Raw genomic sequence first — 24,675 nt, 5'->3', positions numbered from 1 at the left:
TAAAAGATGCTTGCTCCTTGGAAGAAAAGTTATGACAACCTAGACAGCACATTTAAAAGCAGAGAAATTACTTTGCCAACAAAAGTCCGTCTAGTCAAGGCTATGGTTTTTCCAGTAGTCATGTATGGATGGGAGAGTTGAACTGTAAAGAAAGCAGAGTGCCAAAGAACTGATGCTTTTGAACTGTGGTGTTGGAGAAGACTCTTGAGAGTCCCTTGGACAGTAAGGAAATACAACCAGTTCATTCTCAAAGAAATCAGTCCTGAATATTCATTGGAAGGACTGATGCTTAAGCTGAAACTCCAAAACTTTGGCTGCCTGATTGTGAAGAGCTGACTCATTTGAAAGGACCCTGATGCTGAGAAAGATTGAAGGCAGGAGGAGAAGGAGATGACAGAGGATGAGATGGTTGGATGGCATCACCAACTCAATGGGCATGAGTTTGAGTAAGCTCTGGGATTTGGAGATGGACAGGGAAGTGTGGTATGCTGCAGTCCATGGGATCACAGAGTCAGACACAACTAAGTAACTGAACCGAACTGAACTGAACTGAAATCACATTTGGCTTATCCATTCATTCATGAGTGGACACTGTGGTTGCCTCCACATTTTAGCTACTGAGAGTAGTGCTATTATGAACACAGGTATACAAATAATTCTTTGAGATAATGCTTTCAATTCTTTGGAGTATATACCTATAAATAGAATTGAAGGATCATATGATATGTCTATTTTTAATATTAAGAATCACCAAATGATTTTCCACAAAGTTGTAGCATTGTATATTGCTCTCAACAGTGCATTTAGGTCCCTAAATACATTTAGGTTTCACTGACTTTGTATTTTCTGTTTTATTATTTGTTTTCTGTTTGTTTGTTTGTTTTTACTCCCCCAAGGGATGTGATGTGATATCACATTGTAGTTTTGAATTACATTTTATTATTGATTAGTGATATCAACCACGTCTTAATGTGCTTATTATTCAGTTGTGTATCCTCATTTAGAAAAATGTCTGTTCAAGGCCTTTGCTAATTTTTGAATAGATTTGTCTGGTTTTTTTTTTTTTAATATTGTGAGCATTAATCAGTCTTAAAAAGGAAGTACATTCCTACATACACCACAACATGTATGACCTTGAGGGCACAATGGAAGTGAAATAAGCCAGTCACAAAAAGACAAATACTGTATGATTTTACTTCTATGAGTTACTTAGTATAGTCATAATCACAGACACAGAAAATAGAATGGGTCTTTGCCAGGAGATGAGGGTGGAAGAAAATGGAATGTTGATATTTAATGGCTATAGAGTTTCTATTTTACAAAATGAAAATTTAGTGGAGATTGTAGCTGTTGCTCAGTCGCTAAGTCATCTCCGACTCTTTGTGACCCCATGAACTGCAGCACACCAGGCTTTCCTGTCCTTCACTATCTCCCTGAGTTTGCTCAAACTCATGTCCATGGAATCAGTGATGCCAACCAACCATCTCATCCTCTGTCAGATGCTTCTTCTCTTGCCCTGGAGCATACCTAGTATCAGGGTTTTTTCCAATGAATAGGTTCTTTGCATAAGGTGGCCAAAGTCTTGGACCATAAACATCAGTCCTTTCAATGAATATTCAGGATTGATTCCCTTTAGGATTGACTGGGTTGATCTCCTTGCTGTCCAAGGGACTCTTGAGAGTGTTCTCCAGAACCACAATCTGAAAGCATCAATTCTTCAGTGCTCAGCTTTCTTCATGGTGCAACTCTTACACCCATACATGACTGCTAGAAACATCATAGCCTTGACTATATGGATCTTTGTCAGCAAAGTGATGTCTCTGCTTTTTAGTACTCTGTCTATGTTTGTCATAGCTTTTCTTCCAAGGAACAGGAGGTTTTTTAAATTTTGCAGCCACAGTCATCTTCTGCAGTGATTTTGGAGGAGCCCAAGAAAATAGTCTGTCACTGTTTCTATTTTTTCCCCATCTATTTGCCATGAAGTGATGGGAACAGATGCTATGATCTTAGTTTTTTGAATGTTGAAATTTAAGCCAGCTTTTTCACTCTCCTCTTTCACCTTCACGAGACTCCTTTGTTCCTCTTTGCTTTTTGCCAGAAGGGTGGTATCATCTGCATATCTGAAAGAAAGCGAAGTCGCTCAGTCGTGTCCAACGCTTTGTGATCCCATGGACGGTAGCCCACCAGGCTCCTCCTTCCATGGGATTCTCCAGGCACGAATACTGGAGTAGGTTGCCATTTCCTTCTCCAGGGGATCTTCCCAACCCAGGGATAGAACCCTGGTCTCCCACATTGAAGGCAGACACTTAACCTCTGAGCCACCAGGGGAGCCAATATCTGAGGTTATTGGGATTTCTCCCAGCAGTTTTGATTCCAGCTGTGCTTCACCCAGTCCAGCATTTCGCATGATGTCCTCTAAAGAAAAGTTAAATTAGCGGAGTGACAATATACAGCCTTGATGTACCCCTTTCCCAATTTTGAACCAGTGTGCCATTCCATTTTGGTTCTAACTGTTTCTTCTTGATCTGAATACAGATTTCTCGGGAGGCAGGTAAAGTGGTCTAGTAACCTCATCTCGTTAAGAATTTTCCAGTTTGTTGTGATCCACACAGTCAAAGGCTTTAGAGTAGTCAATGAAGAAGTAGATTATTATTATTATTTGCTAATTCCCTTGTATTTTTCTATGATCCAGCATATGTTTTGCAATTTAATCTTGAAAGCTTGTTGTTGAATCACGACGCTGGGATTCTTGGCCCCCAGAGGTGAAGAATTCAATCCAGGGCCAGAGATGAGGCTTGATCGCTCAGAGCTTTTGTGTAATAAAGTTTTATTAAAGTATAAAGGAGATAGAGAAAGCTTCTGACATAGGCATCAGAAGGGGGCAGAAAGAGTACCCCCCTGTTAGTGTTAGCAGTGAAGTTATATACTCTCCAACGAATCCAAAGAATGTTTGGAGGTTGTAAAGACCTCACCAGACCTACTCCCATAATTTACATTTTAAGATAACAGAATTAGCCAGAAGGTTTAATCCAGAGACTATCCTCAAGCAGAATACATTGCTGCTACTGCTGCTGCTAAGTCGCTTAAGTCATGTCTGACTCTGTGGGACCCCATAGATGGCAGCCCACCAGGCTCCCCCATCCCTGGGATTCTCTAGGCAAGAATACTAGAGTAGGTTGCCATTTCCTTCTCCAATGCATGAAAGTGAAAAATTAAAGTGAAGTCTCTCAGCCGTGTCCGACTCTTCGCGACCCCATGGACTGCAGCCTACCAGGCTCCTCCGTCCATGGGATTTTCCAAGCAAGAGTACTGGAGTGGGGTGCCATTGCCTTCTCCAAGCAGAATACATTGTTGTTATATAATCCTAAGGAATGTAGAGAAGAAAAAAAAAAAGTTTGTCCTTTCTTTCTCCTTGAGAATTCCAGACCCCTCTCTCCTTGGGGACCCCTAGACTTCTTATCAACCTCCCTAGGAAATGACTCTCTCATTCTCTTGTTCCTCTGGCTTTTCTAAATCCAGCTTGATATACAGGTTTCCAGTTCACATACCTCTGAAGCTTAGCTTGAAGTATTTTGAGCATAATCTTGCTTGCATGTGAAATGAGTGCAATTGTACAGTAGTTTGAACATTCTTTGTCATTCTTTCCTTTGGCATTGGTATGAAAACTGCCCTTTTGCCATCCAGTGGCCACTGCTGAGCTTTCCAAACTTGCTGGCATATTGAGTGCAGCACTTTAACAGCATCATTTTTAAGGATTTGAAATAGCTCACCTGGAATTTCATTACCTCCACTAGCTTTGTTTGTGGCAATGCTTCCTAAGGTCTACTTGACTTCATGCTCCAGGATGTCTGGCTTTAGATGAGCGACCACATCACTGTGGTTATGCAGTTCATTAAGACCTCTTTTGTACAGTTCTTCTGTGTATTCTTGCTACCTCTTGTTAACATTTTCTGCTTCTGTTAGGTCCTTGATGTTTCTATCCTTTATTGTTCCCGTCTTTGCATGAAGTGTTCCCTTGGTATCTCCAATTTTCTTAAAGAGATCTCTAGTCATTGTATTGCTTTCCTCTATTTCTTTGCATTGTTCGCTTAAGAAGGCTTTATCTTTCTTTGCTTTTCTCTTGAACTCTGCATTCACTTGGGTATATCTTTGGTTGGCAATACTGTCAATGTATTTAATATTAGTAGCACTTTTCCTTTCCATATGTATGTATTGTGGAAGTGATTAGGGGACCAGAGCAGCCATAATATCCATTAAAAAAAAAAAAAGTGTTATTTTAAGTACTGTCAATATACAGTCAAAATTACTGAAATCTTAATAGCTTTCTTATGATTTTGACAATATTTTGACTGAAACATAAAATTTTCCTCTTCATAATATTGATTAAAAATAAAGGCATCACATTCAATCTGCAGATACTGTAAAAAGATGATGATATTGTAAATATCTCAAGAAAAATATTAGGAGAAAGAGAAATATCACAAATTTCATCTATAAATATACAGCCTTTTTTTTGGTCTTTTCTCCTAGATAAATTCTGTCCCCTCCTGGGTCTCAGTAAATACTGAGACTTCAGGAGGAAAAGAAGCCTAGAGCACTAATTATCTGTCTATTCTCCCAACATTATCCCTGATTTAGTGAAATATGTTATTTTTATGAAAGCAGTTTTACAAACGGTCAACTAGATTCCCATCTTCTCTGCTCCCTTTGCTAAATTACTTCAACTGTTTATTCTTGGTGCATTTGAGTGAAATAGTAAAATTATTATCAGATAAGCATGCCCTCAAAATTTTGCTCTTTAATTATTCAGACAATTCTTGTTGATTGACTTGAAATTCAAAACTATGCTGATGATTTAGAGTTTTTCTAATTCTTTCTCATGACTATATTGTAGATGCTAATGACATAATCCTCTGACAAACTGAAAACAGTTTACTAAAAGCAATAAAATAATCTATATTTATGCTAACTATATCTTATGCAGGAGTTATTCTTTTGAAATATTCACTTAACATTGTGGGATTTCCACGTGTCTTAATGCTAAATCCCAAATTCTATATTTTTACATATTTTTTTCAAATAATATCAACTATAAATGACAACTAAACATTTGTGCAGAAGAGATTAAAGTTTTTTTCAAGAGATTTTCAACAAATCCTGATGACCAGAGCAGCATCTGTAGCAAAATTTTTCATGTCTGTGTGCTGTAAGTAGTGTGAGAATTTAGCATATGTAGTGTTTGATGTTTTAATCATAAAATTGAGATATTAATTAAAGTAAACTTTTTACTCTAGGCAAGTGGAAGACATATTGCTGTAATTAAAGTAACAAATGAAATCTTAGTAGCATTTATTCTGCAGACAAATAAAGCTTTTACTAAAGGAAGTGGCCTTAATCTATCTGATGTTATAATACCAGTCTTCCATTATCACAACTGTAGACTCCAAAGGTGCTGAAATTTAATATTTGCAAGCACTTTTTTGTACTCACAATTGCTTATAGAATAGATGGGAATATCTGTTTTCAATATAACCTTAATGTTTTAAATGCTCATTGCATGTATGGTCTTGTGTTAAAGTGAATTGAAGTACATTGCATAGGACATATCTGGAGTGATGTTCATATAGATCCAATCAGTGATTGCTCTGCCAACTGCTTTTCAAACATCAGTAATTCTAGCATTTATTTTCAATCAGCCATATTTTGATATATTAGTATGTCTTCAGTATGCCAAATTTGACATCTGCTGCACTCCTCATTCATTAAGAAATGTTGAATACTTTATTCACATAAGAAAATGAATGAATCAGATGAAACCAGTTTAGTTACCTCTCTCTTTAATTTATATGTAAGAGGAAAGAAACAGTGAGATATAGAGGGTTAAGTGAATTGACACATGAAGAGGGATAACTATGGACTCATTTAATCTGTATAACAATTTCACATGTATGTTAAAATATGATAGAAATTTAAAGTTAGAAAAATACATATAGGAGATAAGTTATTTAAAAATTGTTATATGAATGCTTCTATATGACATATAAAATGAAAAAAAAACGTTTTAAATGATGTGCTAAGCAGTTTTCTAATTATTATTTTATAACTAACTTTTCTCTTAATTTGAAATATAATTTGAAATTAATATCAATGACTGTTTAGGCTGTAACATTATATAGTAATTTCTCAGTTAAATTAGCACTGCCATTAGAATGTGACATGAATAATTTTGTTATTTTTCTGGTTTGTTATCACAACTGATTGTACTGTGACTAATCGAGGTGTTTAAGACATTATGGAGATCATTTTGAATAGCTGCTACTTACAAAGTTGATAAATATTATATAAAATACAAGAATAATGTCTGAGTAAATATTTTAGATCACACATTGTTTTTTAACATTTCCTTCTACTCATTTAAACAAAGGTCTCAAGTTCATAGTCAGAACGATATGGTTAACCATTTGTATTTATTAACTTGAACTTTGTATCACACCAGAGAATTTAATGACAGGGAAATGATAGGAATAATTATTTCCAAACCTTCCAAAGGATATGACTTAACATCTGGCAAATTTACAAGAGAAACACATTAGAATTTTTATGACATGGAGTCTCCATTCATTCACTGTAACTAACGTTTATGAGCTACACTATGAGACGTGTTCTGATTCTCTATTCTTATTTCTTCATGTGGATAACATTACTGGAACAAAAAGTTTATATGTCCATGAAAGTCGTGTCCAACTCTTTGCAACCCTCATGGACTATAGCCCTCCAGGTGCCTCTATCATTGGAATATTCCAGGCAAAAATACTGGAGTGGATTGCCATTTCCTCCTCCAAGCATATCTTCCCCATCCAGGGATCAAACTCATATCTCTTGTGTCTCCTGTATTGACATGCAGATTATTTACCACAATGCCACCTGGGAATACATTTAAAACCAAATAAATGTGGTTAAATATATACATATACAGTTAGTTCAGTCAATCAGTTCTGTCCAACTCTTTATGACCCTATGAACCACAACACAGCAGGCCTCCCTGTCCATCACCAACACCTGGAGTCCACGCAAACCCATGTCCATTGAGTAGGTGATGCCATCCAACCATGTTATCCTCTGTTGTCCCCTTCTCCTCCTGCTCTCAGTCTTTTCCAGCATCAGGGTCTTTTCAAATGAGTCAGTTCTTTGCATAGGATGGCCAAAGTAATTAATGGACTTTCAACTTCAACATCAGTCCTTCCAATGAACACCCAGGATTGATCTCTTTTAGGATGGACTGGTTGGATCTCCTCGCAGTCCAAGGGACTCTCAAAAGTCTTCTCCAACATCACAGTTCAAAAGCATCAATTCTTTAGCACTCAGCTTTCTTTATAGTCCAACTCTAACATCCATACATGACCACTGGAAAAACCATAACCATGACTAGACAGACCTTTGTTGGCAAAGTAATGTCTCTGCTTTTTAAAATTAATATTATTAGCATTATTTGCTTTACAATATTGTATTGATTTTGCCATACATCAACATGAATCTGCCATGGGTGTTCACGTTTTCCCAATCCTGAACCCCTCTCCCACCTCCCTCCCCATACCATCCCTCTGGGTCATCCCAGTGCACCAACACTGAGCATCCTGTATCCTGCATCAAACCCAGACTGGCAATTCATTTCTTATATGATATTATACATGTTTCAGTAACATTCTCCCAAATCATCCCACCCTCTACCTCTTCCACAGAGTCCAAAAGACTGTTCTATACATCCGTGTCTCTTTTGCTGTCTCACATAAAGACTTTTTAATATGCTGTCTAAGTTGGTCATAACTTTCCTTCCAAGGAGTAAGCATCTTTTAATTTCATGGCTGCAATCACCATCTGCAGTGATTTTGGAGCCCCCAAAAATAAAGTCTGACAATGTTTCCACTGTTTCCCCGTCTATTTGCCATGAAGTGACAGGACTGGATGCCATGTTCTTAGTTTTCTGAATGTTGAGCTTTAAGCCAACTTTTTCACTCTCCTCTTTTACTTTCATTAAGAGTCTCTTTAGTTCTTCTTCACTTTCTGCCATAAGGGTGGTGTCATCTGCTTATCTGAGGTTATTGATATTTCTCCAGGCAATCTTGATTTCAGCTTTGCTTTTTCCAGTTAAGCGTTTCTCATGATGTACTTGGCATATAAGTTAAATAAGCAGGGTGACAATATACAGCCTTGGTGTACTCCTTTTCCTGTTTGGAACCAGTCTGTTGTTCCATGTCCAGTTCTAACTGTTGCTTCCTGACCTGCATACAGATTTCTCAAGAGGTGGATTAGGTGGTCTGGTATTCCCATCTCTTTCAGAATTTTCCACAATTTATTGTGATCCACAAATGTTTTGGCATAGTCAATAAAGCAGAAATAGATGTTTTTCTGGGACACTCTTGCTTTTTTGATGATCCAGCGGATGTTGCAATTTGATCTCTGGTTTCTCTGCATTTTCTAAAAACCAGCTTGAACATCAGTTCACGTATTGCTTAAGCCTGGCTTGGAGAATTTTGAGCATTACCTTAATAGTGTGTGAGATGAGTGCAATTGTGCAGTAGTTTGAGCATACTTTGGCATTGCCTTTCTTTGGGATTGGAATGAAAACTGATCTTTTCCCGTCCTGTGGCCACTGCTTAGTTTTCCAAATTTGCTGGCATATTGAATGCAGCACTCTCACAGCATCATCTTTTAGGATTAGAAATAGCTCAACTGGAATTAAATCACCTCCACTAGCTTTGTTCATAGTGATGCTTTCTAAGGCCCACTTGACTTCACATTTCAGGATGTCTGGCTCTAGGTGAGTGGTCACACATGGTGATTATCTGGGTCGTGCAGATGTTTTTTGTACAGTTCTTCTGTGTATTCTTGCCACCTCGTCTTAACATCTTCTGCTTCTGTTACGTCCCTACCATTTCTGTCCTTTATCAAGCCCATCTTTGCATGAAATGTTCCCTTCGTATCTCTAATTTTCTTGAGGCGATCTCTAGTCTTTCCCATTCAATTGTTTTCCTCTATTTCTTTACACTGATTGCTGAGGAAGGCTTTCTTACTTCTCCTTGCTATTCTTTAGAACTCTGCATTCAAAGTGGTATATCTTTCCTTTTCTCTTTTGCCTTTAGCTTCTCTTTTTTTCACAGCTATTTGTAAGGCCTCCTTAGACAGCCATTTTGCTTTTTTGCATTTCTTTTTCTTGGGATGGTCTTGATTCCTATCTCCTGTACAATGTCACAAACCTCCATCCATAGTTCATGAGGCATTCTATCAGATCTATGCCCTTAAATCTATTTCTCACTTCCACTGTATAGTCATAAGGGATATGATTTAGGTCATAACTGAATGGTCTAGTGGTTTTTTCCACTTTCTACAATTTCAGTCTGAATTTGGCAATAAGTAGATCATGATGTGAGCCACAGTCAGCTCCTTGTCTTGTTTTTGCTGACTGTATAGAGCTTCTCCATCTTTGGCTGCAAAGAATATAATCTCTCTGATTTCTGTGTTGACCATCTCGTGATGCCCACGTGTAGAGTCTTATCTTGTGCTGTTGGAAGAGGGTGTTTGCTATGACCAGTGCCTTCTCTTGAAAAACTCTATTAGTCTTTGCCCTCTTTCATTCCGCATTCCAAGGCCAAATTTGCCTGTTACTCCAGGTGTTTCTTGACTTCCTACTTTTGCATTCCAGTCCCCTATAATGAAAAGAACATTTTTTGGGGGTGTTAGTTCTAAAAGGTCTTGTAGGTCTTCATAGCACTGTTCAACTTTAGCTTCTTCAGGGTAACTGGTAGGGACATAGAATTGGATTACCTTGATATTGAATGGTTTGCCTTGGAAACATCACTCTGTCGTTTTGAGATTGCATCCAAGTACTGTATTTCGGACTCTTATGTTGACTGTGATGGCTACTCCGTTTCTTCTAAGGGATTACTGGCCACAGTAGTAGATATAATGGTCATCTGAGTTAAATTCACCCATTCCAGTCCATCTTAGTTCGCTGATTCCTAGAATGTCAATGTTCACTCTTGCCATCTCCTGTTTGACCACTTCCAATTTGCCTTGATTTATGGACATAACGTTCCAAGTTCCTATGCAATATTGCTCTTTACAGCATCAAACCGTGCTTCTATCACCTGTCCCATCCACAACTGGGTATTGTTTTTGCTTTGGCTCCATCCCTTCATTCTTCTGAAGTTACTTCTCCACTGATCTCCAATAGCATACTGGGCAGCTGCCGACCTGAGAAGTTCATCTTTCAGTGTCCTATCTTTTTGCCTTTTCATACTGTTCATGGGGTTCTCAAGGCATGGATACTGAAGTGGTTTGCCATTCCATTCTCCAGGGAGCTCATTCTCTCATACCACTCCACCATGACCCATCCGTCTTGGGTGGCCCCACACGGCGTGGCTTAGTTTCACTGAGTTAAACAAGGCTGTGGTCCATGTGATCAGATTGGCCTGTTGTCTGTGACTGTGGTTTAAGTCTGTCTGCCCTGCAATGCCCTCTCTCAGTGCCTACCACTTTGCTTGGGTTTCTCTTATCTTGAACGTGAGGTATCTCTTCACGGCTGCTCCAGCCAAGCACAGCTGCTGCTCCTTACCTCGGACATGGGTAGCTCCTCTTGGCCGTGCCTGTACACTGTTGCAGTGGCCAATATAACACTATTTTTAATAGACTATGCAGCTATCAAAGATATTTTCTGCATAATGTTTAAGCAATCAGTATGTTGATAATGACTTGAAAATAAATGTTAAATTTAAGAGAGATTTTGGATAGAAAAACATGGATGAATATGGTGAAAAATGCTCAGAATGAGGGATGGCTTTCACATCATCTTTTTATAATGAGATCTTATATATGAATACCTATTACATATTTGAAATATATCATACACAGCAAAAACAAAAATATTGCAAACAGTAATTTGTGATATATTTTCTATGAATTTTTATGTATACACACATGTGCAGCATTCTCAAAATAAAAACATATATAGTGTATGATAGATATATAGCATCACTTTTTTATCCTGTAGATGAACTACCTTCACTGATACTGAGAAGATGTACTTTTGGATATATGAATCTGTAGAGCAGAAACCAGATAAAACTAACAAAAAACCCAATCATCTCATTGGAAAGTGAACTCTCTGCTCTCACTCTCTCTCAAATAAATGGGGATAAGTGATGAAGATAAACTCTGATTATCAGCTATTCATACAGCACTGACAGCTGAAGGGATCAATAAAATTTAAAAAAAAAAAGAGTTATGCCTGCTTTTAAAAAATCAGCTGTTTCGAAATATTGAAGGTTATGCTTTATAGTTATTTTTCTCTTTTTTTAAAATTTTTAAACTTTATTTTTAATTGAAGGATAATTGCTTTGCAGTATTGTGTTGGTTTCTGCCAAACTTCAACATGAATCAGCCATAGTTATACTCATGTCTCCTTCCTCTTAATGTTATTTTTAATTTTTAGCACTTAAAGCTATCAATGCCTTTTCTTCTTTTCCTTTACAGTTTTTACTTAATAACATTTTAAGGAAAGCACTGTGGCATCTGGTAAGTGATTTCTGTCACCCGTCAAATATGTTAATGGTATTTTAAGTTGAATTTCCTGTTGAAAATCTGCTTCTGGAGATCCTTCTCCATTAACTCATAAATATTCAATCTAGGAAGAGGAAATAGATCCAGTATCAAATTCTTGTCTCCCACTTATTTTCTGTGTTGATTCACGCAATCACATTTTGTGGATAATATATGCACTCCAAAACTCATATATGTATTTTGGGGATTTTTCTTATGAAATTTACACTACATCAAAATAATAAAATGTTTTTGAATAAATGAAATCTATTACTAAATTACATCAGTCCAATGGATGGAATTTGATTTAAGGTTTCTGATTTTTTAATACTTTACTAACATGCTTTGATTAAAATTTAAGTTACCACACTAAAATGTTATGTTATAGCATCTACAGTTTTATTAGACATTTTCTCTATGAAAAGATACAACTGCTTGTCTGACGTCATATCACATGATTTGGTGGTTAGAAATCTATGTTGTTTGATAAAACAGATAAATGTAATAGCAATACTTATTTATACACAGGTAGAGAAACACATACACATATAGGGAAAGAAAGATGTATATTGAAATTGCATTTACATTATATTTTAAAGTAAGATATATTTGCTAATATTATATTGCAAAGTCATAAACTGTAATTCCTTTAGGAAAACATGTTGCAGTGGGTATGATTTGTTTATGTCTTCTAAAGAGCCACGTTATTATTGTACAAGTTGACCAAATTCAAAATCTACATACACAGTTTGAATAAAAATAATTTCATTATATAAACATTGAATTATTCCAAACACATATTTTTGTATTCATCAAGTGGGACTTTATTTTCACATTGAACAAAGCTGAAACTCAGAATTAGATGAGCACCATTTTTACTATTCTTAAAGGATTATGAAAACAGTTGCTGTTATGTTAGTGGTTTTCTCACTACCTCATTCAGTATCATTACTGTATTTAAGAAACAATAAGAAACTTCCTTACTATTCAAAACTGTTAATGCAATAGTTACAATCAAGTGTATCTATGATTAGTTATAAAAGCTATGAAAGAGAGCAAAGTGAAATTTGTCAGTTTAAATTTAATGTGTGTAGTAGTATGAAAAATAACTACAAAGTTCCTTTTTAATATTTCAGAATTCTTAATATTGTAGCTACATGTGTACTTTTTATGTTTCTCTTCTAAAAATTACGTATGTTGAAGAACCATGTCCACTTTGTGAAAAAAGCATATCTATAAAATACAAAGAACCATATGCTGCTGTCCTTCTACAGTTTCTTGTGCTTTTTAAAAACTGAGTCTTTTAAAACCCAGTGGCATCTCATTTTAATATTAATTGTAACATTTCGCACTTAGATAGTGCTTTTCCTCTGAAGAAAGCCAAAGCCCTTAGCAGTGAAAAATCTCAGCCATCAGCCAGAACAGATATGTGAGGAAGAACTCCATCAATGAAAGGCCAATTTAAACTCGGAAGTGATTTGAATTCATACCCCTTTCAACCAGGCAACAGGAAAAGAACAATTTTTCACCAACCCTCAGGGTTTGCTACAGAAGAGAAAGGCAAATTCCACTACTGAGGACCTTGAGGTTCGAAAGACATATGGGAAAGAGGGAAGAACAAGAATTACACTCTAAACCTGTCTACATAAGGCTGATAAAATGGATTACAGCATGCTAGGCATGGTCTGATTCATTCCAGGAGCAAAATGTCATAAGTGATACATTTCTAGGCAAAGCATATTGATCATAGTCTAGGAGCACGGCAGAACACACACACAAATTACATTACATTTACCTGAGTATCCATGGTAGTTAAATGTACACCCTTGGTGTCAGAAAGAACTTTGTTTAAAACCTTATTTACTCAGTGGCTGCTTTATACCCTCATCTAAAAAGTGAAGACGATGACGTATTTCTTGACAGTTTGTGAAATTATGAGATAGAATATATAGTTTTTAAGTTATTATTTAGTTCATTGGAAGCATTTGGTAAAAGATCAATGTCATTAATATTCTTATGCAGATTTAGCTTGTCAAATGACAAAAATAATACAATTTAGTAGCAAGTTTAATGTCCTTTATTGAAGAGAAAGCAGTCCATGGGTGACAGAGTGCAGTGCCTCAGAGGGAGGAGCACTTTTCCCAAGGGATTTTGGCCAGAGGGGGTTTTATAGAGCATTAGAGGGGCTTTCCCAGTGGCTCAGCAGTAAAGAATCTGCCTGCCATGCAGGAGACATAGGAGACATGAGCTGATCCCTGGATCAAGACAATCCCCTAGAGGAGAAAATGGCAACACTCTTCAGAATTCTTGCCTGAAAACTCCTATGGACAGAGGAGCCTGGAAGGCTACAATCCAAAAGGTCTCAAAGAATCAGACAAGACTGAACGAGTAAGCACTCAGAAAAGGTAACACCGAACCACAGCTTGATTGCTTAGGAGTTCAGGGGTTTCCTTATAAGGCCTACAGGTCCTATTTTCTAGGGTAAGATAAACTAGCTAAAGCTGAGTTGGAAGATTGTAACTGGTGTTAGGTTTCCTTGACAATGTGGTGTTTCCCACAAGTACAGATTGACATGCATTTAGATCTGGGGTATGGAACAGACCTTGAGGACAGCCTCCATTTTGTGAGTCCTGCTATATAAATGTATTTCATAAAGCTAAATTAAAAATGAACAGACTTAATATCCAGCTCAGTTTAATATCTTTAATTGGAACACATATTTTATGACACATTTTAAAGAAATATTTATCTCTACTGTATTAGAAAATAAATATTATTTAATTTTTAATATTAATGATTACTTATATAAATATTAATATTCAATATTTATTTAATAAATAGTGCTATGATCTCCTTCTATTATTAAGTTCATTACTTAAAATGTTAAGCATGCTTCTTAAAAGTCAGAACTCAGAGCTCATTTTATTCTATGTATTTGCTCTGTGCAGGTAAAGATTTTAAGCATTAATTATATTTTGCTTTAAATATATTTTGCTTTAACCTTTCTGTATATAGTCACTTATTTTAGTGTGTTTAATTTGAAAATCCCTCTGTAATATCCTTAATAAAATAAGTTTCAATTTTTCCAAGAAAATGTAGTATCTGTATTCAGGTCAGGAAGCAACAGTTAGAACTGGACATGGAACAACAGACTGGTTCCAAATAGGAAAAGGAGTACATCAAGGCTGTATATTGTCACCCTGATTATTTAACTTATATACAGAGTACATCATGAGAAATGCTGGACTGGAAGAAACATAAGCTGGAATCAAGATTTCCGGGAGAAATATCAGTAACCTCAGATATGCAGAAGACACCACCCTTATGGCAGAAAGTGAAGAGGAACTCAAAAGCCTCTTGATAAAAGTGAAAGAGGAGAGCGAAAAAGTTGGCTTAAAGCTCAACATTCAGAAAACGGAGATCATGGCATCCGATCCCATCACTTCATGGGAAATAGATAGGGAAACAGTGGAAACAGTGTCAGACATTATTTTTTGGGGCTCCAAAATCACTGCAGATGGTAACTGCAGGCATGAAATTAAAAGACACTTACTCCTTGGAAGAAAAGTTATGACCAACCTAGACAGCATATTGAAAAGCAGAGACATTAATTTGCCGACTAAGGTCCGTCTAGTCAAGGCTATGGTTTTTCCTGTGGTCATGTATGGTTGTGAGAGTTGGACTGTGAAGAAGGCTGAGCGCTGAAGGATTGATGCTTTTGAACTGTGGTGTTGAATAAGACTCTTTGAGAGCTCCTTGGACTGCAAGGAGATCTAACCAGTCCATTCTGAAGGAGATCAACCCTGGGATTTCTTTGGAAGGAGTGAGGCTGAAGCTGAAACTCCAGTACTTTGGCCACCTAATGCGAAGAGTTGACTCATTGGAAAAGACTCTGATGCTGGGAGCGATTGGGGGCAGTAAGAGAAAGGGACGACCAAGGATGAGATGGCTGGATGGCATAACGGACTCAATGGACATGAGTCTGAGTGAACTCCGGGAGATTGTGATGAACAGGGAGGCCTGGCGTGCTGCGATTCATGGGGTCGCAAAGAGTCAGACACGACTGAGCGACTGAACTGAACTGAACTGAACTGAACTGAATAGTGAAAATTTTCATATATATTATTTTGGTGAATTGAATGACTTAATATTAGGAGAAGTAGTATTTTGTTTGGTACTATAAGTAAAAAATAACCAAAAGATAAAAAATATACCTTAAGTCTCTCGCACATATTCCTTAAGAACAAGGATATTTCTCCTGATATTTCTTTCAGTCTATAACAGAGGCTAAAGATAATTTCACCCTTCAAATCTTCATTCTAAACTCTGTTTATTCTCACTGATACCATTGATCAGATTGCTTTGACTAACTTGAAAATGTGATGTAGCAATTGCATTAATTCCTCGATACCATATTTGGACAACTTGTGTTATCCAGAATTTGCCTCTTTCCAATTTGCCTGTTCACTCTGATAGAAAATCATTTGTTTCAACATACCATTTTATCTTATTCTCATTCTATCTTACTCTTCCACACATACCTATATTGAGGTACCATTTAGACACGAGTTTGAGCAAGCTCCAGGAGTTTGTGATGGACAGGGATGCCTGGCCTGCTGTAGGCGATGGAATTGCAAAGAATTGGACATGACTGAGCTACTGAACTGACTGAACTGATCTAGACATTATTAAATAAATAAACATCACTTGCATTCATGATATTTTAGATTATATTTTGGGTCACAAAGTATTACTTATTTTTTTGACAGTGGTCAATGTCAACTCTAACTTGCCATGAAAGTAGTTTATATCTTTGCTGGCAACCCACTCCAGTGTTCTTGCCTGGAGAATCTCAGGGACAGGGGAGCCTGGTGGGTTGCCGTCTATGGGGTCGCACAGAGTTGGACATGACTGAAGCAACTTAGCAGAAGCAGCAGCACTCCATATTTTAAAACACTTATTTCCAAAACAACAGTGATACAGTAGTTTCTTTTAGCAACCACAATAACTGCAGTGACTCTGATCTAGGCAGAAACTTAGTTTATGCAGTTGCATTTGTCATGAAAGTGAAAGCATTAGTTGCTCATTTCTGTCCAACTCTTTTGTGACCCCATGAACTCTAGCCCACCAGGCTCTTCTGTCCATGGAATTCTCCAGGCAAGAATACTGGAGTGGGTCTCCATTCCCTTCTCCTGGAGATCTTCCCAACCCAGAGACTAAACCTGGGTCTTCTGCATTGCAGGCACATTCTGCACAGTCTGAACCACTACAGAAAGAAACCCTATGCATTTGACATATTAGATCACATTTCACTATTGAACCAATTAACTTTATAACTCAGATCTTCTCAATTTCCCATGGCAAGTGCATATTTTGCAACTAAAATGATGGAGAAATAATATCAAGAAGTCCACCCTAACAATCCATCCTTGCTAAATAGTAATGTATGAGTCAGAGAAACCTGCAGATTATTGTGCACAAACAGACTCTACAATGAGCCTCGGAGTCTTTGAGGTGAATGCAGATAACTCATGTAAATATATCCAGAAAAATGACTGTTATCTTAAGAAGAGTGTACATTGAAACTTTATCATTCTTCTCTTGAGGCTTCTCTTGAGGATTTCTGGACATCCATTACTATTAAATTCTTCATCTTTGATATAAAATGAAAGTGAAGTTGCTCAGTCATGTCCGACTCTTCCTGACCCCATGGACTGTAGTCTACCAGGATCTTCCATCCATGGGATTTTCTAAGCAAGAGTACTGGAGTGAGTTGCCATTTCTTTCTCCAGGGGATCTTCCTGATCCAGGGATCCACGGAAAGAGAAAGATATTTTAGCCATAATTTTCTGATGCTTCATCAGATGTTGGTACAGAATATTGGATGAAAGATTTTTCAATGTTAGCTGATTTTTTCAAAACTATCAATGCTTATTGAAATGTAAAATAGATATACAATACATGAAACTAACCTGATCTTCAAGGAAAATTTGACTCAGCTTAAAAAATCAGGATTCCTGTTTCCTGAGGTACTTTGTAATTATAAAATACAATTTTAATTATAGGAAACACTACAACAGATTTAATAATGAAAATTATAAAATAGATCGAATAACAAACAAAGTTACCTTCAATTTCCCTAGCACATTATTCACATAAGCTAAAGGTCTTAAATTTCAAAATGTTTAAGAATAGTGTACAGTCATTGGGCACAAATTGTGTACGAGGTTTTACTCAGGGAACTAGTCACAAGATCACTGCTTTTATGAGATATATATATATATATATATATATATTTCAATGGATATGAATGCACAGGGCATTTTACTTGGAGGGTGGAATAGAAACAATATTTCTTAAAATAAATCATCAAACCTTATTTTGTATCCAAATTTCCATTTTAGCAGCCATAGAAGGTCTATTTAATCAGAAACTTTCAAGAGACTTCTAATTGTTATTGTCTAGCAAGGTTATCAAGGAAGATGAGATATACCATCTTTTATTTTTTTGTTATTTGAGGATATTTGAGGTTATAATAATGCTCTTATCTGTAAAAGATCAAAAAGGAGGTGATCCCAATATTAATGTTTGCTATTAAGCTTTTCAGCTGTCTGATAACTCAAGTGATCTATAGTTGAATACACTCTAATGCCAGATGGAATATCAGAAAATGTGTATGAGGCTTTAATTATCTGAAAACCCAATATGAACTCTTGCCCATGATACCTGGGGATTTTAATGAAGAGCATACATATGTTCTTCTTGCTAATTGAAGATGAGCTTCATTTTAACAGACTTAATCTCTTGAGAATTTAAAACATAAAAAAGAGAAGAATTGAAAAGAATTTTAAAAACCCAGAGTAAACTTTTCTAAAACTCTGCATGTTGAATAGAGAATTATTATTAGAGGCTTATATTGCCAATACTAGTGGCAAATTATTATATTAAATATGTAGTATATCTACATAGAAGTTCATGAAATTATAGGTATTAATTTTTTACTGTTAACAAATGATTCAACCACAACATTTATGATATAGCTAAATAAAGCATTACATCTACAGATTTAAAGCTGAGTATTGAATACATTGTAAAAAATCAGGCTGTGCATAATGCATTAACAATAGCTAGCATTTAGAGTTAGAAAAATTTTAGATGTAGAATTTAGAATAATTGAGGTTTCATTTTGTAAATGACCCTTAGAGAAATTATAACAACTTTAAAAGGGCAGGGGGAAGGAGTGCTATTTGAAAGCAAAAATAATTCAACAAAGTTGAGAGGACAAAATACATATAAACACACTTTAGTGTGATGAAATATGTATTACTTTCAGAGGTTACCATATTTGCTGAGGGATACTGAAAATTAGTTGGAAGCCATGTGCTGAGCTATGTACAAGTAATCACAGGACTGTATTAATGGCTGATCCAAAGATTGAGTTAGGGATACAAATGTTAAGAACTTCCCTGGAAAAACTGGAAACATAAATATGAATAATCCTGGAGAAGAAAGCAAAACACAGCAGAAAAGCCTTAGTCAGAGAAAAAATAGTTAAAATCACTACAAGGGAGTTTATGATTTAAACATGAGGAATGGTGATGAATAGCCAGAGAGAGGTTCAAATGAGTATGAAAAAAAGAAGGGAAAGAAGAGTATATGGCAGGATGTATGTGAGTGCCACCCAAAATAGTTAGGGCAGTGCTCGCTCACCTGACAGTTACGGTACTTAACTGTATTACAGGTCAAATGCCATGACGACTTGATGCCTTACACACTTGCTTGAAGCAACTGTCAATATTTTGTTTGCCCATTCACCAACTGCTGACAATGACAGATACCTATATGCTGACTGTGCTGGACAAGTATATTTATTGCACACTGTTTTGCTTTTTTTGTAATTTTATCAAAATGCTCTCTTCAAGTATCATAAGTACATACTCTGAATGTGCTCAACCCTGTGCCTCTGATGAGATCAGTTTTTTAGCTGAAGGCTAAGCAGTGGGATCCAAGACAGGAGATGATTGTGTTAGCAGATATGTAGAAAGAGGAAGTTGGTAAGTAAAGATTGTCATCTTTGGGGGGTTCAATAAGTGGGAAATTGACTTGAATAACTGCCTGAGGATTTGACCATTTTGAGATTTTAAGTATGAATGAATTAAAAGAACTATCCCATTCTTTGGGTGGAGGTATCAAGTATACATTATCCAATGATAATCAAAGATACATTATTTATATGCATATATATGTATATATGAATATACATAAACATATACAAATATATACATATACATGTATAATCAAACATACATTATCCAATGATGCAACTCAATCATGAAGTAGTACAAGCTAGCATGTAATTACATGAGCAAAAGTGTAGTGAAGTCGCTCATTCGTGTCTGACTCTTTGTGACCCCATGGACTGTGGCCTACCAGGCTTCTCCATCCATGGGATTTTGGAGTGGGTTGCCATTTCCTTCTCCAGGGAATCTTCCTGACCCAGGAATCAAACCCAGGTCTCCTGCATTGCAGGCAGACGCTTTACCTTCTGAGCCACCAGGGAAGCCCATTCTAGTAATTACAAATTGCTACCAAGACTGTTTATTTCCAAAGCATTTAGAATAAAAAATAGGATGACGTAATCTTGACTTAGTACTAACTTGAACCTGTTTAAATATTAGTTAGCTTGAGTCTAAATTAGTTTATGAGTTCACTTCAGTTAAGTAGCTCAGTCATGTCCAACTATTTGTGACCCCATGGACTGCAGTATGCCCAGCTTCACTGTACATAACTAACTTCTGGAGTTTACTCAGACTCATGTCCATTGAGTCGGTGATACCATCCAACCATCTAATCCTCTGTCGCCCTCTTCTCCTCCTGCCTTCAATCTTTCCCAGCATCAGGGTCTTTTTCAATGGGTCATCTCTTCCCATCAAGTGACCAAAGTATTGTAGCTTTAGCTTATGCATCAGAGCATCCAATGAATATTCAGGGCTGACTTCCTTTAAAATACACCGGTTGGATCTGCTTGCAGTCCAAGCAATCCTCAAGAGTCTTCTCAAACACCACATTTCAAAAGCATAAATTCTTTGGCACTCAGCTTTCTTTACCATCCAACTGTAACATCCATACATGACTACAGAAAAGCCATAGCTTTGACTAGACAGACTTTTGTTGGCAAAGTAATGTCTCTGCTTTTTAATGTGCTGTCTCGGTTGGTCATAACTTATCTTCCAAGGAGCAAGGGTCTTTAATTTCATGGCTACAGTCACCATCTGCAGTGATTTTGGAGACCAAGAAAATAAAGTCTGACACCGTTTCCACTGTTTCCCTATCTATTTGCCATGAAGTGATGGGACTAGATGCATGATCTTAGTTTTCTTTTTTTTTTTTTTTATTTTTTATTTTTTATTTATTTATTTTTTTTTAAATTTTAAAATCTTAAATTCTTACATGCGTTCCCAAACATGAACCCCCCCTAATGTTGAGCTTTAAGCCAACTTTTTCACTCTCCTCTTTCAATTTCATCAAGAGACTCGTTAGTTCCTCTTCACTTTCTGCCATATGGGTGGTGTCATCTGCATATCTGAGGTTATTGATATTTCTCCCAGCAATCTTGATTCCAGCTTGTGCTTCATTCAATCCAGTCTTTCTCGTGATGTACACTGCATATAAGTTAAATAAACAGGGTGACAATATACAGCCTTGACATACTCCTTTCCCAACTTGAAACTAGTCTGTTGTTCCATGTCCAGTTCTAACTGATGCTTCCTGACCTGCATACAGATTTCTCAAAAGGCAAATCAAGTGGTCTGTTATTCCCACCTCTTTCAGAATTTTCCAGAATTTGTTACAGTCCACAAAATCAAAGGCTTTGGCATAGTCAATAAAGCAGAAGTAGATATTTTTGTGGAACTCTCTTGCTTTTTTTAGGATCCCATGAATGTTGGCAATTTAATCTCTGGTTCCTCTGCCTTTTCTAAATCCAGCTTGAACATATGGAAGTTCATGGTTCATGTATTGCTGAAGCCTGATTTGGAGAATTTTGAGCATTACTTTGCTAGCATGTGAGATGAGAGCAATTGTGCTGTAGTTTGAGCATTCTTTGGTATTGCCTGTCTTTGGGATTGAAATGAAAACTGGCCTTTTCCAGTCAGGCCACTGCTGAGTTTTTTAACTTTGCTGGCATACTGAGTGCAGCACTTTCACAGCATCAATTTTTTCTTCTGTGTATTCTTGCCACCTCTTCTTAATATCTTCTGCTTCTGTTAGGTCCTTACCATTTCTGTCCTTTATTGAGCCCATCTGTGGATGAAATGTTCCCTTCGTATCTCTAATTTTCTTGAAGAGATCTCTAGACTTTTCCATTCAACTGCTATCCTCTATTTCTTTGCACTGATTGCTGAGGAAGGCTTTCTTACCTCCCCTTGCTAATCTTTGGAACTCTGCATTCAAATGGGTATATCTTTTTTTCTTCTTTGCCTTTAGCTTCTCTTCTTTTCACAGCTATTTATAAGGCCTCCTAAGACAACCATTTTGCCTTTTTGCATTTCTTTTTGTTGAGGATGGTCTTGAATCCTGCCTCTTGTAGAATGTCACAAATCTCCATCCACAGTTGTTCTGGCACTCTATCAGATCAAATCTGTTGAATCTATTTCTCACTTCCACTGTGTAATCAGAAGGGATTTGATTTAGATCATACATGAATGGTCTAGAGGTTTTCCTTACTTTCTTCAATTTAGGTCTGCATTTGACAATAAGTAGTTCATGATCTGAGCCTCAGTCAGCTCCCTGTCTTGTTTTTGCTGACTGTATAGAGCTTCTCCATCTTTGGCTGCAAAGAATATAATCAATCTGATTTTGGTGTTGACCATCTGGTGATGTCTATGTGTAGAGTTTTCTCTTGTGTTGTTGCAAGAGTGTTTGCTATGATCAGTGCATTCTCTTGGCAAAACTCTTTTAGCCTTTGCCTTGCTTCATTTTATACTCCAAGGTCAAATTTGCCTGTTACTCCAGGTTTTTCTTGACTCCCTACTTCTGCATTCCAGTCCCCTATAATGAAAAGGACATCTTTTTTGGGTGTTAGTTTTAGAAGTTCTTGTATGTCTTCATAGAACCATTCAACTTCAGCTTCTTCAGCATTACTAGTCAGGGCATAGACTTGGATATTGAATGATTTGCCTTGGAGACAAAGACAATATATATATATATATATACATATATATATATATATATATTGCTTTGTTTTATATTAGTTTATAGATTGGAGTAGTTCATAAATTCTAGAACACCAAAATAAAAGAAATTGGATAAACAGATGACAAGATAATGAATTCAGATTGATAAAATGTTAAAATAAGATATTTATTTTCAGCTCTCTTAAAGTGCTTATTCCAGTTTAGCATCTGACCATTTGAGGAAACAAATTGATTTATCATCCTAATAATATATGACTGAAACAAATAGAAAATTAAAGTTTTGCTTTTAAAACATCTTCTTGGTTATATATTATAAATCCATCAGTTCAGTTCAGTCACTCAGTCATATCCTACTCTTTGTGACCCCATGAATCCCAGCACGCCAGGCCTCCCCGTCCATCTCCAACTCCTGGAGTTCACTCAGACTCACGTCCATTGAGTCAGTGATGCCATCCAGCCATCTCATCCTCTGTCGTCCCTTCTCCTCCTGCCCCCAATCCCTCCCAGCATCAGAGTCTTTTCCAATGAGTCAACCCTTTGCATGAGGTGGCCAAAGTACTGGAGTTTCAGCTTTAGTATCATTCCTTCCAAAGAAATCCATAACCGGCTTTTTTTATAATTTTGGTTAATGCACATATATTATTTGGCAGGACTGTTGTTGAAGCTGAAGTTCCAGATCTTGGGCCACCTGTTGTGAAGGGCTGTCTCATTGTCTCTAAGATCCTGATACTTGGAAAAATTTACTCTAGAAGGAGAAGGATGAGATGATTAGATAGCATCACTAATTCAATGGACATGAATTTGTGCAAACTCCAGGAGACAGTGAAGGACAGGGGATCCTAGTGTGCTGCAATTTGTGAGGTCCCAAAGAGTTGGACATGACTGAGCAACTGAACAACAACAACAACATATTTGACCCCTGATAATTATTATTCCATCTTGTCTGGAAAATTTATTTTACTCTGTTTTTACACAACCAGAAAATCACAATCTTCCATATCAATATGTCTTAAGACATGTATATAGGAATAATAGATCATTTTAACTTCCAATAAAGGTTATACTTTAGATCATCTAACTCTGCATAATTTTCTTAAGCATGCACATGTAATCATTTATGTCTGTAAGTTTCCTCCCATTTTATTGGACTCTTTCTACAAACCTGTGTTTTTCATTATTGCTACTGAATCAATATGAGGACTTTTCAAGCACAAGCAATATGAAAAAGAAGGATGAAGTTTGAAAATTGCTTCCATTTTCCCAGACTAAATCTGAGTCTCAGGCAGGACTCAGTCTCATTAGCCCACACAATGATCCATAGCCTAGTGTGTCCCCTCACTGCTCCTAGAACCAGGCTTGTGAGAAATCCTCAAGGAGTCACAAATCCTTAAAACAATTACAGGTCTGAAAAATTAAAAATCATGATAAAAATAAATAGAAGCACTCAGGAATTATTTCATTGAACAAATATACTCATCTAAGCATATATCAATCCATATTCATTTTTTGCCTTGTTGTTGCTCAGTCACTCAGTCATGTCTGACTCTTTGCGACCCCATGGACTGCAGCACACCAGGCTTCCCTATCCTTCACAAAAATTGATTTCTGAATTTGTATTCAGAACCCCATTCTTCATACTTTCTCAAGAACTTTGCTACTGGTAATATGTCTTTTTACTGAAACATCAATTGCTAACCAATAAATCTGTTAATATATTAATATGCATGAATATGATATTTCTTCTTTATTATAAGATATTCTCCCTTAAACTACAGAACTAATGCCCATTTCTTTGTCCTTTTCACAATAAATCTTGAGAGATCTTTATGTTTGTTGTTTCATATCGTCATTTCTAGTTCTCTGCTTAAAACATTCAGATTCTGAC

This window comes from Capra hircus, chromosome 20 (assembly GCF_001704415.2).
Source record: "Capra hircus breed San Clemente chromosome 20, ASM170441v1, whole genome shotgun sequence".
NCBI lineage: Eukaryota > Metazoa > Chordata > Mammalia > Artiodactyla > Bovidae > Capra > Capra hircus.
Note: the sequence above shows the minus strand (reverse complement) of the source record.